Here is a 16,085-nt window from a genome sequence, read left to right as displayed (position 1 = left end):
GGAGACTGAAGCTTTTTTCGGGTCTCCCATGTGGGTGCAGAGTTAAAAGGCTTTTGGGCCATCCTAGACTGCATTTCCAGGCCACACAGGGAGCTGGATGGGAAGTGGGGCCACTGGGCTATAACCAGTGCCCACACGGAATGCCAGTGCTTATAAGGCAAGGACCTTAGCTGTTAGGCTACCACGCTGGGCCCTCTAGCATGAATTTTTAATAATATGATTTGAAAATTCAAATCATCACTTTGGCTATTCACAAAATGTCTTGGATTTTTATTGCCAAAGTGGGCACTTTTATACTTATGTTTCTCTTTCCTCCATTTTTTTTTAATGAAAACTATTCATTGATGTCTTATACATATTTTTAGGTAGATTCTCATCTTCTCTAGTAGCTGTTGTCTCATCAAGTGTTATGCTTTCTCCTTCAACTTTCTGAATAATGTATCTTTGGATCACAAGTGAAATACGATTTTATAAGTTTCACTTTCAGTCATTATTCGGTTTTCCTTTCCCCATGCAATTTCTATCCCATTGAATTGCACTAATATAGATCTAGGCCCTCTTTCTTTTTTAAAAAAAAGAAATTCAATTTATTGGTTGTTATAGTAAGCTAAGCCATCAGTGCTCTTGAAAAATTGATAAATACAACCTAGGAAATATAATACAATAATGGGGAAATTCTGACTCTGAAATAAGGTATGCTTCATTCTGTGAAGTCAGACACAATGTTCAAAACTGAACTCTTGAGACAGGCAAACGTAGTAGCAATTCTGTCACCAGTTGAGAGTGGACACCAATCTATCTTGTCAGGCCTCATTTAAGTCCTGCCTCCCCTCTCAAACCAGCCTCCTGCTACTCTGCACCTTTTGAGGCATAGGCCCTCTTCTTAAGAGATGAACTTATCACACTGTACTTTTCCCTCTCTTTTCTTTACTTTTTTTCCACTTTCCTTTCTTTTCTCTTTTATTTGTTTGTTTGTTTGTTTATCTATTTATTTTCTGCCTTTCCTTTCCCTATCTCTCTCTTCCTCTCTTTCAAGTTTTGCTTATTTTAGGGCCTGGCATGGTGGCCTAGTGGCTAGAGTCCTCCCCTTGCACATGCTGAGATCCCATATGGGCACCAGTTCTAATCCTAGCGATCCTGTTTCCCATCCAGCTCCCTGCTTGTGGCCTGGGAAAGCAGTGAAGGAATGCCCAAATCCTTGGGACCCTGTCACAGAAGAGGCTCCTGGCTTCTGGCTTCAGATCAACACAGCTCCTGTTATGGCCACTTGGGAAATGAATCATGGGATGGAAGATCTTCCTCTCTGTCTCTCCTCCTCTCTGTATATCTGACTTTCCAATAACATAAAATAAAATAAACTTTTTAAAAAGGTACAGGCACAAAATGCCAAAGAAAGATCTTTCATCCACTGGTTCACTTGATCCATGACCATAATGGCTACAACTGGGCCAATCCAAATACAGAAGCTATGAAATTTCAAAAGCTGTGGGAAAATATATTTAAGAATTATTCTTTTGAAGATTCAATGTAAAAGCTTTTTTGGATGAATTATGAAAGAAACAATGTGAATAGCTGGGAAGTAATTAGTGTTGTGCACTTTATCCATGTATTTCTCATTTATAGTTCCTAAAATTCTGCACAGGGATTTTAAAATACTTAAATGTTTTAACATTTCAGCAGAAATGATATTTTCCTCCTGAATCAACGTAGAAGAAATATAACCCAATCTGAAAGAAAATAATCTGTAGCTGAATACAGGGCTTTTTAAAATAAATAAATAAAAGTACTTTTTAAATGGAGATCCTTTTTGAAATATCAACATGTTAGAGTCAAATGCTGTTGTTAAAGGGAAGTGAAGAAATAATGTTATGTTTGAGATTCACTATTCTCAAGTTATATTTGATTAATTAGCAAATTTATAAATCTCTCAGAATTCAGTGTTGAGCACTGTTTAAGTCCCAGTTGCTCCACTTTTGATCTAGCTCCCTGCTAATGCACCTAAAAAAGCAACAGAACATGGCCCAAATAATTGGATTCCTGCCACTCATATGGGGAATGGGGTGCGGTGTCCAACTTCTGGTTTGGTGTGGGCAAGCTCTGCCGATTGTGGTCGTTTGAGCAAGTGAACAGTGGAAGTGGATTTCATCTGTCTCTTGTCTGTCCCTCTCTCCCTCTCCTCTCTCTAATTAGAATGTAGCCTCTAATTAGAAGAGTATGAGTGTAAAACTGACAAAATAATTAGGAAAATATAATAATAAAAATACTTGATTATGCTTCTGTCTGTCTTAGTCTGTATGAGTGGCTATAACATAATCCAGCAGACTGGGAAGTTTATGAATAGTATAACTTCATTTCTTACACTCTGGAGGATGGGAAGTTCAAGATAGTGCAGCTGGCAGTTTCAGTGTCTCATGAGGATCATGTCTTTGCTCGAAACTTGTGTCCTTACTTGACAGATGGATGCAGAGAGGTCAAAAAATGACCTAGCCTATTCCCTCTGCCCACTGAAAACTCACTGATATGTTCATGAGGATGGTGCCCTCTTAATAACTTTCCAAAAGTCCACACGTATTGATAACATTACAGTTGGAATTAAGTTCTTTAAATAAGATTTATTTACTTATTTGTTTTATTGCTCTTTGTTTTAAAGGCAGAGAGAGATGGGATAGGGATGCGAGAAAGAGAGGGGTGTGAGGCTCCACACGATTGCTCAACTAGATAATCTTCCGCCTTGAAGATTATCTCCCAGAGTACATGCAAACAGGAATCCAGAAATGCAATCTGACTCAAAACAAGGCACTCCCAGTATATATCAGGTCATCCCAAGCAATAACTTAACTGTGTACCATAATAACTGTCCCCACTTTCTGGGGGAATAAAGTTCTAATGCGTGAGCAACTTTGAAATTTGTAGGACTCAATGAAAGCAATGCATAGAGTTATTTACTGCATTGACTGCACTTATCAAGCAAGATCTGAAATATGTGACATAGTCTTCCATCTTGGGACAAGAAGAGAAAAAATAAAACTGAAGAAGCAGCAGGAAACAAAGTTAATGCAGAAACCATTGTGGCTGCTCCAATTTAGATCCAGTTCCCTGTTAATGCACCTGGGAGGGCAGCAGAAGATGGCCAAGTACAAAGACCCCCTGCATCCATGTGCATGGAGATTTGGAAGAGGATCCTGGCTCCTGAATTCAAATCGGCCCATTTCTGGATATTGCAGCCATCTGGGAATGGGGTGATGGATGCAAAAATTTCTCACTCTCTCTGGCTCTGCTTTTCAAAGGGAATAAGTAAGAAAGGAAAGAAGGAAAAAAGGGAGGAAACAAGAAATCAATAGAGGAAACAAGGTTCTGAGACATTGAAAATATTAATGGTAGTATAATATAGACAAAAAGAAGCAGATACAGATTATTGATATAAGAAGTGATGGGGAACCATCACTGCTGATCCCATATATATCAGAAGGATATGTTTTCTTTTTTTTAAAGATTTATTTTTATTATTTTTTTATTGGAAAGGTGTATATACAGAGAGGAGAGACAGAGAGGAAGATCTTCCGCCCAATGATACACTCCCCAAGTGAGCGCAACGGCCAATGCTATGCCGATCTGAAGCCAGGAGCCACTTTCGGGTCTCCCACACAGGTGCAGGGTCCCAAAGCTTTGGGCCGTCCTCCACTGCTTTCCCGGACCACAGGCAGGGAGCTGGAAGGGAAGTGGGGCTGCCGGGATAGAACCGGCACCCATATGGGATCCCTGGCGTGCAAGGCGAGGACCTTAACCACTTGCCACCGCGCCGGGCCCCAGAAGGATATGTTAAAGTCATTGTGGACATCTATATATCTATAAATAATAATTTAAATAAAATAGAACAATTTATTGAAAGACATAACCTTCCATTAAAGAAATAGACAACATGCATAGCTCTACATGTATTTAAAAAATTGAACAAAGTCCTGCGGAATGGCTCCATTGGCTAACCTCTCCCTTCTGGTGCAGGGATCACATATGGGTGCCCTCTATATCCCAGCTGCTCTACTTTTCATTGAGCTCCCTGCTTGTGGTACAGAAAAGCAGAGGAGAAAAACAAAACACTGAGAGAATCCATCACCACCAGACCAGTCTTACATGAAATTCTGAAAGGCCATTAGATTGGCTCAACTAGTTAATCCTCCAATTCCAAGTGCCAGCAACTCACACTGATGCTTGTTCATATCCTAGCTGTTCCACTTCCCAAGCTGTTCCTTGTTTGTGACCTAGGAAAGCAGTGTAGAATGGTCCAAAGCCTTGGGACCCTGTATCCAAATGGGAGACCCAAAAAGAAGCTTCTGGTACCTGGCTTTGTATTGGCTCAACTCTGGCCATTGTGGCTATCTGGGGAGTGAACCAGCAGATAGAAGATCTTTCAGTCTCACCTTCTATCTCTGGACCTGCCTTTCAGTTAAAAATAAAGTTGTAGGGCCCAGTGCGGTGGCGCAGTGGTTAAAGCCCTCGCCTTGCACGCCCAGGGTCCCATATGGGCGCCAGTTCTAATCCTGGCAGCCCAGCTTCCCATCCAGCTCCCTGCCTGTGGCCCGGGAAAGCAGTTGAGGAATGCCCAAAGCCTTGGGACCCTGCACCCGCATGGGAGACCCGGAAGAGGCTCCTGGCTTAGGATTGGCTCAGATCCAGTTGTTGCGGCCACCTGGGGAGTGAATCATCGGAAGGAAGATCTTCCTCTCTGTCTCTCCTCTCTGTATATCCACCTTTCCAATAAAAAATAATAATAAAATAAATCTTTTTAAAAAATAAAAATAAACTTGTATTTAAAAATTGAATAAAAGAATCTTTCAAAGTAAGAAGTACTATGGTCATTTTGGGTCATTGCTGCATTGTGCCAATCTTATTTTATTTTTTAAAAAGATTTATATTTGAAAGGCACAGTTACAGTAAGGAGACACAGGTTTTCCATCCACTTGTTCACTATACCGATGGCAGCAGTGATCAAGGAAGGGCTAATCTAAAATGAGGAGCCAGGAACTTCTAGTTCTCCTACACAGATGGTGCAGGGATTTGGGCCTTCTTCCAATGCTTTTGCAGTTGCATTAGCAAGTAGCTGGATTAGAAGCACCTGGGACTTGAATGGGTTGCCTTATGCGGTACTGATGCAGCAGGTAGCAACTTAAGCCACTGTGCCACATTGAACCCCAAATATGCCAACATTCAAGAAGAAATTATATCAATATTTTATGCCTTATATAGAAAGAGAGTGAGTACTTGCTTACTGATTTTGAGAAGCCAAAATTACCTTATGATCAAAACCATAACTATTTTTAAAAATTATAAACCATAGTGTGTCATGAACAACATATTAGCAAATTAAGTACAATAATGAATAAAATAATTATGTGGCATAACCAAATTGCATTTATTTCAAGTTATCAAAAACTGCTTCAATAACTGTAAATCAGTGAGTGTAATATATAAACTGACTTAAAAATTCATGAGTTTTGGGCTTGGTGCGGCGGCCTAGCAGCTAAATCATTTCCTTGAATGCACCGGCATCCCATATGGATGCCAGTTCTAATGCCGGCAGCTCCGCTTCCCATCCAGCTCTCTGCCAGTGGCCTGGGAAAGCAGTCGAGGACAACCTAAGACCTTGGGACCCTGCACCAACGTGGAAGACCTGGAGGAACTTCCTGGCTCCTGGCTTCTGATCAGCGAAGCACCAGCCATTGCAGTCACTTGGAGAGTGAATCATCAGACAGAAGATCTTCCTCTCTCTCTTCCTCTCTGTATATCTGACTTTGCAATAAAAATCAATAAATCTTTAAAAAAAATTCATGAGTTTCAGTAAACACAAAAAAGGAATTTTATAGGGTCTACCATCCAATCATGATAAACTTGAAAAACAGGGGAAATTTTTTTCAGCCTCATAAAGGCAAAGATTGGCAAAATTAATAAAAATTTTTATTTTACCTCTATAGTGTCTGTAAAAGAACAATTTAGATCAAAAGGCACAAATACATAAAAGGTAGAAGCATGAGGCAAGCTTTGGGCCTAGTTATTAGTACAATTTTTAAGATGTCCACGCTGAGCTTTGAAGTGCCTGGGTTCAGTATCCTGCTCCAGCTCCTGATGCTAGTGTCATGCTCATGCAGAACTTTAGAAGAAGCGCTCACAGCTTCAATAACTGTATTCCTGCGTCTCCCATGGGAGACATTGAGGGACTGAGCTTCTGGCTCTTTGCTTTGGCCCCAGCCCAACCTTATGTCTTCCCCTATCCCATTTCATAAGTGTTTAAATTTTTAAGAAGTAAAAGCTTGGAAAAAGATATCGGAGGCAAACAGTAGACATGAGAACTTCGTGTTCTATCCCAACATCAGATGAAACAGAATCATAAGTAAAAAAAAAGTTTACAGGAGATAAAGTTTAAATATTGACAATAATGTGAATGCTTCAGTAAGCTATAACAATTGTATGGATAATGTTTTTCCTAACTATTAAATCATTGGTTAGGATGCATGCATCCCACATCAGATTATTTGAATTCAGTTCTGGGCTCTGGCTCCTGATTCCAGATGTCTGCTAGTGAAGATCCTGGGAGGCAGCAGGTGATGGCAAGAGTAGTTGCATTTACGAACCTGTGTGAGAGACCCGAGTTGATTTTCTAGTTTTCAGCTTTGGCCTCCAATCTTTGTAGGCAGTGGGGAATAAACTGCTGAATGAAAAGTTTCTTTCTGCTTCTGATTATTTCTTCAATATATCACTGCCTCTTCAATAAACAATTTCTACTTAATCTGATGACTCATAGTTGTGGGAACCCAAACCTGACCTGATTTTTCCTTAGTATTCAGAGAAGCTAGTGTCTTTCATGCTTGGATAGACCCTGTTATTTCAGCGATTGCTCAATCTCTGGAGTTCTGATTCAATACAATGAATATATCTTAATCAATTCTGAGATTGACACTGATTTCAGTTATTGATATTTTGACTTCAAGTTGGAGAAGGAAAACTTTCAGGAAAAGTTTCAGGAAAAACTGTTCAAAAGGCATGAGTCAGTCTAAATAGCAAGGAATTTAAACCTTCAGACAGAATCCAAACTTTCTTTGGAGAAAATAGAGAGTAATTTGGTTCATGTGAAATGTCTACATTTGAGTTGTATCACTTAATATTATGAGGAAGTTATTTTAACCATAGCAGAAAGAAGTGAGCTTATCTTCTCATTTGAATTGCTGGTATTTGATTACATATCTGTAAGTTGTGTACTCAAAGGTCAAGGTGTGATTATTGCTTACACATGTGAGGTTGTTGCTCTACCTTTGAACTTTTGGAAAGATTTCTGCTTTCTTTCTTTTTTTTTTTTAATAGTACCTCAATGTTCAATTTGTCTTATCAGTTTGTTTCTAATAATGTATCAAAGTTGGCCATCTGCCAACTTTAAAGGCTTTTTCTTTGATTCTTTAAAGGCTTTATCCAAAAGGAAAAAATGGCCTTTAGAAAATTTGATGCATCATTTTTCCTTTATTTGCAAAAGCTAAAACCTTAGAAGACATCTAGAAATAATTTGGTATTATTTTATACATTGAGGCTGGTGCCTAATTTTTTCATCCTGAGGAGACATACAGCATAAATTTTGAAATTGTATATGAGTGGAATTATATATATAATATGTATATATTATATATATAATTGCATACTGCATACATATAATATATATAATATATAATATATATATGCAGTATGTGTGGAGATTTTTTACATATACATGTATGTACATACATATACTCACATGCATTTTGTTCAACTGAGAAGTACTAACACTCATCAAAATAGGTATTTTTCCATGCTTTTACTTACATGTATCTCTTTCACTCCTGGTGCCTTTAATTGATTTCTTCCAGGCCATGGGCTTCCAGAATGAACTTACAGAGGCTCACAAGGTAGAACAACCTTACCAATACATTCCACAGTAATATAGTTTACTGAAAATGACAAAGCACTATCAGTCAATTCGGTTGTACACATGAAAACCATTCATCATTTAAATTTCAAATTAATTACGTTCAAATCATTAAACTTCAGATTAACTTATTCTCTTCTGCCTCAGTTGAATAATTTTTGTGGTTTGCTTAATATTGTCAATAGCAATGGCATTTTCCCAGGATTTACAGTTGAATTCTGTGGCCTAACATTTCCCTCCTTCTCATTTTCCAACTTTCATAGATCCTATAGAACTAAATTAAGCAACTCAAACATATATTTTGCTATCAATGTACTATTGCATGTTGATTCCACTTAGAACTGCCTGCTCTCAGGTTTTGCTAATTAAAATCATATGTTACCCTGCTCTGCTCATCACCCCCTTTCTCTGTTTTCTGCTTCATCACAAGTCTTTCAGAGCTATCCCTTTCCCCAAACCTAGTTATTATGGCATCTGATAATCTTTTATTGGTTTAACATCAACTCTTTCTTCAATGCAATATTTCTATTCCTGTCTTTCTTATGCAAGTCTCTCCTACTCGGCTTTACTGCTTCTAGTCTTGCTCTCATCCAGCCTAGTGTTCACAGGCATTCACAGCGATCCTTACAAAGCCTAAATTCAGTCACAAATGATCCCTTACCTTAGGCCTGACTATGAATTTCCCCACTCTTATAAAATAGATATAGAGATAGATAGAGATAGAGATAGAGAGATATTTATACTCAGTTTAGCATACAGAAACCACTTTGACATGATATGAATTTCCTTTTCATTCCTCTCCAAATTTGCATCTGCCTCCAGACTCGTTTTGCATCCTATTTCCCAAAAATGGGAATGCATGAATGCATAAATGCTCGATCAGTTTATACCTTCTCATTTTTCAATTGGCATTCCACCTGGATTTTCAATATTAATTCTGTTTACCTGATAGATACAAGGACATTCTGCAAGACACTTATGCCCTGTCTGTGTAATCCTTAAAGCTCAAATTGATATCTTAAAGGTCCATCAACATAGCAGAACTTGCATATTGTTTCTCAGTTTCCATACAATTTTCCTCAGATTTATTTTATTAGAGGACTGGAAACTGAGAAACCATACTTGACATCTGGTATTACTCACTGAACAATTGAATTCATTTTCATGTCGTGAAGCTGTAAAGCAGAGAGCAGCAGTTTGCTGCTGTCACTACTGAAGTTGTCTGCTATTACCCATGAGGATGTCTTCTAAATGGTGGAACTCCAATGTTGGTCTAAACACACCTTACACCCTGTGTGCTATGTCAGCAAAACAAAAACAAAGCAAATGGGAAGGAGAGATTATTCCCTTTTACATGGGGGTGAATTAATTCTTAGAGGAGTGTGTCAGTCACCGAAAGAGTGGATTGAAATAAGGCAATATTTATAAAGAATTTATATACAAAGCTTTACTTTCTTTGCAAATCTCACATGGGCTCACTTGTTTCTTCACTTTCAAACATATTTTTTGTGCTATAAGGCCTTGACAAGAAGTCGAGCTGCTGTTAGTGCTTTGCTTATGGAAATGGAAGCCTCTAGTATCATCAGCCAACATAAACTTGTTTTATTCATAAATAAGCCACCCTGGGGCCAAATATTGTGGTTGAGCTAAGCTTCTGCTTGCAGCACTGGGGTAGTTTATGGATGCTGATTTGCATCTTACCTGCTTCACCTTTCCTTTTGATGCAACTCCTTGCTGATGTTCCTGGGAAAGCAGTGGAACATGGCCTACATACTTATTCCATGCACAACCAGGCTAAACATAGATGAAGCTCTTGGTTCCTGGCTTCAATCTGGTCTTGTCTAGTCAATACCGCCATTTGGGAAGTGAATTAGCAAACAGAAGATATCTCCACCCACTCAACTTCCCATCACACATAGCATCTCTCTGTGTAACTTTTTCAAATAAATAAAATAAAAGAATCCTAAAAGTTATCCAACTTGTTGCACTTTTCTCTAGCAAAAGAAGACTAAGACACTTCCTTTACCTGGCAAATTCATAGCACATGTATTCTTTCCTATATAATCAGTGATCACTCTGTGAATTTTCATAAAGGACAAAAAAGCTGCAATTATCACAACTATATTGCATTAGGAAATGCACTTTCTCCAAATAAATTTTACTCAAATATCTTGACCACCTCTGCTGTACATCACACAGGTGCTGATGATACTGATTCATTCTGGGCTTTGTGAGATTGTTATCAATAGTAATTTCAAAGTGAAACATAAGCATTTTATTAGAGAAAATGGCAGAGGGCACCCTGCTCCTTAGACTAGTACCTTGGGTTGTTTTAGTTTCTTATGTGTGAAGTTTGATATACATATGTCAGAATCTGGGTGGCATGTATGTCTTATTTCTGGGGACCTCTTATTACTGGATCCCTTAATGCACACACATTTTCTAACCTTTACATGGTTTCTTGTGCAGATTGGTGTAGGAGTTATAAACTTTTATGGCATTAGTGGGAATGATTTTATTTTGATGGTAATGAATTATCTTGGAAGTGCAATTCAGCTGAAGGTCAAATGACAGTTAAACTTCATGCCATGTGAAGTCAAGGAACGTGGCAGCCTCTGTTTTCTGTTACTGTGAGATATTTGCACAACTATGCATTTGAGGCATGGTTTCTAACAGATAGTCATTTGGACTTGCCTCATACCATCTCACTAAGACAAAGAGAATTACCAAACATGGCCCTTATATTACTTATTAACTGTTTATGAGCGAAAGATAGTAATAAATAAAGCTATCACAGGACAATGCAGCAATTATGATGATAATCACAAGATGTGAAAGTTCAAGTGGACATATAAAAGGTATCTTTTATCTTATCTTGGCATATGGTCTTGATATAGTCTTAGGCAGCTATTTTAGGGTCATAAATTTGGAATGCTCACCTCTACTGCCTACATAATCTTTCCTGCTCATCTGTGAATCAAAGGACACTCACATATCTTCATCTGGAATCTGAGGGCGGAGTGGGGCTGGTACTGCATTGTTACATAACTACTCCCCTCTCAAGCCCCCACCACAACCCATGTTGGGAGGGCTCATCTTGGTTTCTTGCCTCCTTGCATGTTTCCTTGCTTGCATTTCTGCTCTTGGCCTATCCCATACCCACTCGCCCTCTTGCTTCCTGTAGACTTACACAGGACAAAAGGTAGCAATCTCTCCAAATACACGTTTGCTTTCTGTCCCACTCTTGATGAACATGACCTGCATATGTCTATTCCTGTCTCCAAATAACCTTTACCACTTGCTTAAGCTGTGCTGGTGTCTGTGCCTAAATGCTTTTTAAGTAAGATATAAGAATCAAGGTAATAAATATTTGGCCCAAACCTAGATGACCAACAGTTTAACTATGCCAATAAGGTTTTTGGAAACAGAAGGGTTGATGTTGTAATTATTCAGGTCCAGAATGAACAAAAAGGAAGATAATGGTGTCTTCAGAAGCAGAGTGGGCTCCTTGAAGTTCTCTCTTACTCTCTCTCTCTTTTTTTCTTTTGTTGAATACAGAGCCAGAAGACTGTTCTTAGCTTGTTTTGGAGATGTCCATGGAATAAACATTTATGTGCTCTATTTATCATCTTGCAAGGTGTTAGATGAACTAAAAGATAGATAGGGTCAGGTCCTCATTGGAATGAAAAAGGAAGAGTCCCTTCAAGAGGGTACGAAATGTTTACTTCTCCCCAATTCCTCTGGGTTTCCAATCTTATCATGAGAATATCAAGGAGGTAGTGATTCTACCCTTTAAAGCATTCAGCTTATCAAGAGAATAGAAAGAAGTTGCCTTTGTCACTACTAGGATGATTATGTCTCCATGGACAGGTTGGACGTACTGATGGTTTTTATCGCTAGCCTTAGATTATTAGCACATGTTCTATTTTTTTCCTTTTTTTCTTCCAATATACTGGTTAAAGGACTTGACTCTCAAGTTTTCAGTTCTTGCAGCAAGAGGTTTCTAACTTAAGTAACTTTTGCTTTACTCAGTGATTTATCTACATGCACATCATTCCATGTAAGTTAAGAAGTGAGATAGTTGTGCCGTTTCCTGTAACACTTTCCTCAGAAACATCACAGCAAATGGGAACTGTATTCTCAGATATGTATCAAAGGCTTTTGGAAAATGCCCCCAGAATTAGTTTGCCAAAAGCCAATTTGCCAATTTACCTATTCCTCAGTAAATTTATTAATTAATAAGTTCCTCGGAGTGATTAAACTGACTACCGCTTTATCTAAGAAAAATTCTTCTTGAACATACACGTTTTAAAACATAAAGACAGAATGTACCATGACAGAATTTTTTTTTAAATTTACCTTTGAAATGCATCAGACTGTCCAGAAGAATGAAAAATAACAATGTGCTGTGAGCTTCATTTTGAGTCTCAGTTATTCCATTTATGATCCAAACCTCTATGTTGTCTTTCCTAGGCTTTCTTATTCCATTACTTTTTTGCCAGTGTTCTAACTTAAGTTCAATTTCTTGTGATATTAGCACATGACATCACTTTAGCAGGTGTTCTTCATAAAAGACAATTACTCCAATCATCCCTTAACTCTGTGTGGAATGGTCCTTTGGTCACGGCAGAAATAGGACAGTGAGAAAGAGTGGGACACATCAGTTATCTGTGCATTCTGGCCTTGAAAGTGAAAACAGATGCTGAGATGTGTCAAATGCTCAGAATGTGATACAAGGAAACAGAGAGTGATGCGGCCTTCACTTCTGCCTCCAGAGAAAGCATGGTTGTGAGAGTCCCTTCTTCCACCTCTTCTTGATGATTAGTCCAAGTGACCAGGAAGAAGAGCTATGAGGGAGATGTGAATGAGAAGACCTGAGGAAAGTCACCCTGGTCGCTGAGCTCTGAGATGTAGGTGACCCTCATTTCTAACTTCCAACCAAACTTCTCTTAATCCAATAATCAAGCAGGTGTCAACGAAATCCAAACTGTTTGCAGGCAATACTAAGACATATTTCCTGCCTGTGGGAAAGCCCCAACTAGAAAAATTGTATGTAATACAAATGAAAATGAGGAGAGGTTGACTTAGCTGTGCTTCTGATGTCAGAAAAGATTGGAGGTCCATGTGCAGCAAAAATGTCCACGTCTTAACTTGGATGGAAGAGACTATTTAGTGGTCACTGCAGCTTTACTTCAGTCTGGATGTTTGTTTCAGGAGGTGGCTAAGTGCAATCGTTGCCATTTGCATAATTAGCTTTGTATATGCCTTCCTGCATTTATTTATTTATTTTAATTTTTTTGTTTTTAAATTGATGAGAGAGACAAAGGAAGACAGAGAGAGAAAGGGAGAGAGAAAGATAAAGCCAGTGTCAGCTCTTTTGCATTCCCTGGTTCAATTTCCCCAAAGCCTGTAAGGTGGAAATGTGATGGACCCAGGCCAGAAGACCAGAATTCCATTAGGATCTCCCACTTGAGCTCTCACCTGCTGCTTCACATCAGCAGAGACCTGGAATCAAAAGCATTGCTGGGACGTGAACCCAGGTGCTTCGATACAGAATGCCGACATTCGAACTAGTGGCTTAAGTGCCAGGACACATGTCTTCCCTCCCTTTCATTTTATAGCTGGCAGATTTTTCACCTGGCTCTGAGTAAAGCCAATCATCCTTATTCTCTTGGACACTTTCCCCATATTAAGCTATCAGATCAGCCAAACAAATTCAAATATTTCTTTTATTATTGCAATTCTCTTATTTTGTTTTTTTAAATTAATTTATTTATTTTTAAAATAACATTGTATTATGTGACACAGTTTCATAGGTAGTGGGATTCCCACCACCCCTCCCATAACCCTCCCCGCATGGTGGATTCCTCCACCTTGTTGCGTGACCACAGTTCAAGTTCAGTTGAGATTCCTTCATTGCAAGCATATACCAAGCATAGAATCCAGCATCTTATTGTCCAGATAAGTTCAACGGCTTCTTGGGGAGAACTTCTCTGGTCTGAAGGTAGAGCCAGCAGAGTAAAAACTCAATCAATCAAAAGCCCCAACAACTCATTCAGATTTACTCCTCAAACACAGATAACCAATACTTTCACACCATAATCTGTGCTCAGTCTCATATAGTGCACTGACTAAAGGCTGAGAAGGACACTGAACTAAGACACTGCATAAAGGAGTTTGGCTCCATTTTTTTTTCTTATGTTTCACTGCTGATAGTTGGAAGTTTCATCCATCCTTCTTCCTCTTGAACCCTGCACCTGAGTAAGCTAATGAAAAATTCCTGATGCTGTCTCCTGTTATAAAAATGGGAAATCCACACCACACAACTCTACTTGTTACAGGACTATCTCCCCAGCCCATTCTTGTTCTGTGAATGCATATCCACCTGTGAGTGCAGTGGCATGGTCTGTGAGGCTCCCAGAAGTCACCCCTCACCTGTCAAACATGTCCTTGGTGTTCTCTATTCTAATATGTCCCCAGAACCCTTTCCTTGAACAATCTGCAGCCTCCCTTCCTCAACCACATTACGACCTGTTGAGTTGTCTTTGGGTACATCAATAGCACTCTAGATTTGACAAAAGAAGCAAATTTGGGGGATAAAATTAGGGAACCAGTTTTGTGGGTGGGACACTGGGAACCTGTCAAACAACGCCAGTGATACAGAAACACCCCATTCAAACAACTACAGTATGTTAGGGTCTTGCTTAGTCACTGATTTCCTCTCAGCCACAAGAGGAAGCACAGCAGTGGATTTTTAGCTAGCTATCATCTGCCATAAAAGTGATGAAAAGTGCCAATCGTCCGCAGATGTATTAGGCACCACTTTCCCTAACAATCTCGGGTTATCAATGGGAAAGAGTAGTTGGCTAACACCTTTAGGAGTCCATCCAGAAACTATAGGTGAAAGTTATCAGAGGCATATTCAAATAATGGCTTCTTTCCTTGAGGATTTAGAGTTGTCAGAGGGTGATCGTGTTGTCCACTTATTGCTTTTACCTTATGTAAAACCACATTCTGCAGGAGGATTTGGCAGTAATAATAACCAAATTTGGCATAATACTGTGTTGAAAGGAGAGCAACCTGAATGTGAGCTCCAACAGAAGGAAGCCCTGAATACAACAGAAGTTTAAAAAGTCATATTTTCACATAAAAAATTCTCTAGGCATATTTCCACAATTAGGAAACTTTACATCTGTAACATATGAATAATTGTTAAATTTAGATTCATTACAGGAAATACAAAGACAATCTTATGCAATATAAAGCAATAGAATAATATAAGATACAGAACAATTTTAACAGGCAGATTAGAGATATTATAATTAGTGGTTTGTGAAAACTGTGATAAAGAAGATCCTAATCCCAATAATTTTTTTTTGCTTAACATTTCAGAAGTAGTTATTCCAACCCCATACAAAAAAAAACTTTTATTTGCAACCAAAGAAGCCATGTGACTCTCAAAAATTTGGGGGGACCTACTGCATTTTTTGTTATTATTATCGTTTTATGATCAAGTTCCATGGGCCTAGTGCATTTAAAGTCACTCTAACATCAACTGACGTTAGCCTTTGCCAAAACTAAAAATGTATCCCATAACTATTGCATAATTTTGGTGTAACTATAAATTCCACTATCTGCAACCTTAATATGTAGTGTTCCAATGAAAAAATTTATACTACTCCACTGCCATTTAGATGAGTGCAACAGATTATAATAAGCATTTTGGGAGTGAGAAATTATGGAATGGGTATGCAAAATACAGTTTATCAATATTTCTATATCAAAATATTGGGATAGAGCATTTAAATATAGCAATTAAGCTTACAGAGTAAAATCAAAGGTGATTCTTCAGCAATATTGTGACAGCGCAGACAATAAAAATCGCCTTGTTACCAGCAATCAAATCTAGCATGTTACTGACTGGGGAATGCAACTAGTGCCCATTTAGGACATCATCCTCTCTAACCACACAAGCGACTTTAAGGGCTCACTCTGAGTGGCTAACTGCCTGATAGACACCTACACAGATGTGACAGGAATCAGTGTCCGCATGCATGTTGCAGAGGGAGTACTGAGTGCCTGTCATGAGGCTAGGGATTTCCTAGAGTCTGTGAAGTCCTGAAAGAGCAGCTCAAAAAAT

The sequence above is a fragment of the Ochotona curzoniae genome, unplaced genomic scaffold (genome assembly GCF_017591425.1).
Source record: "Ochotona curzoniae isolate NIBS_2020 unplaced genomic scaffold, NIBS_Ocur_1.0 contig_4018, whole genome shotgun sequence".
In the NCBI taxonomy this organism is placed as follows: Eukaryota; Metazoa; Chordata; class Mammalia; order Lagomorpha; family Ochotonidae; genus Ochotona; species Ochotona curzoniae.
Note: the sequence above shows the minus strand (reverse complement) of the source record.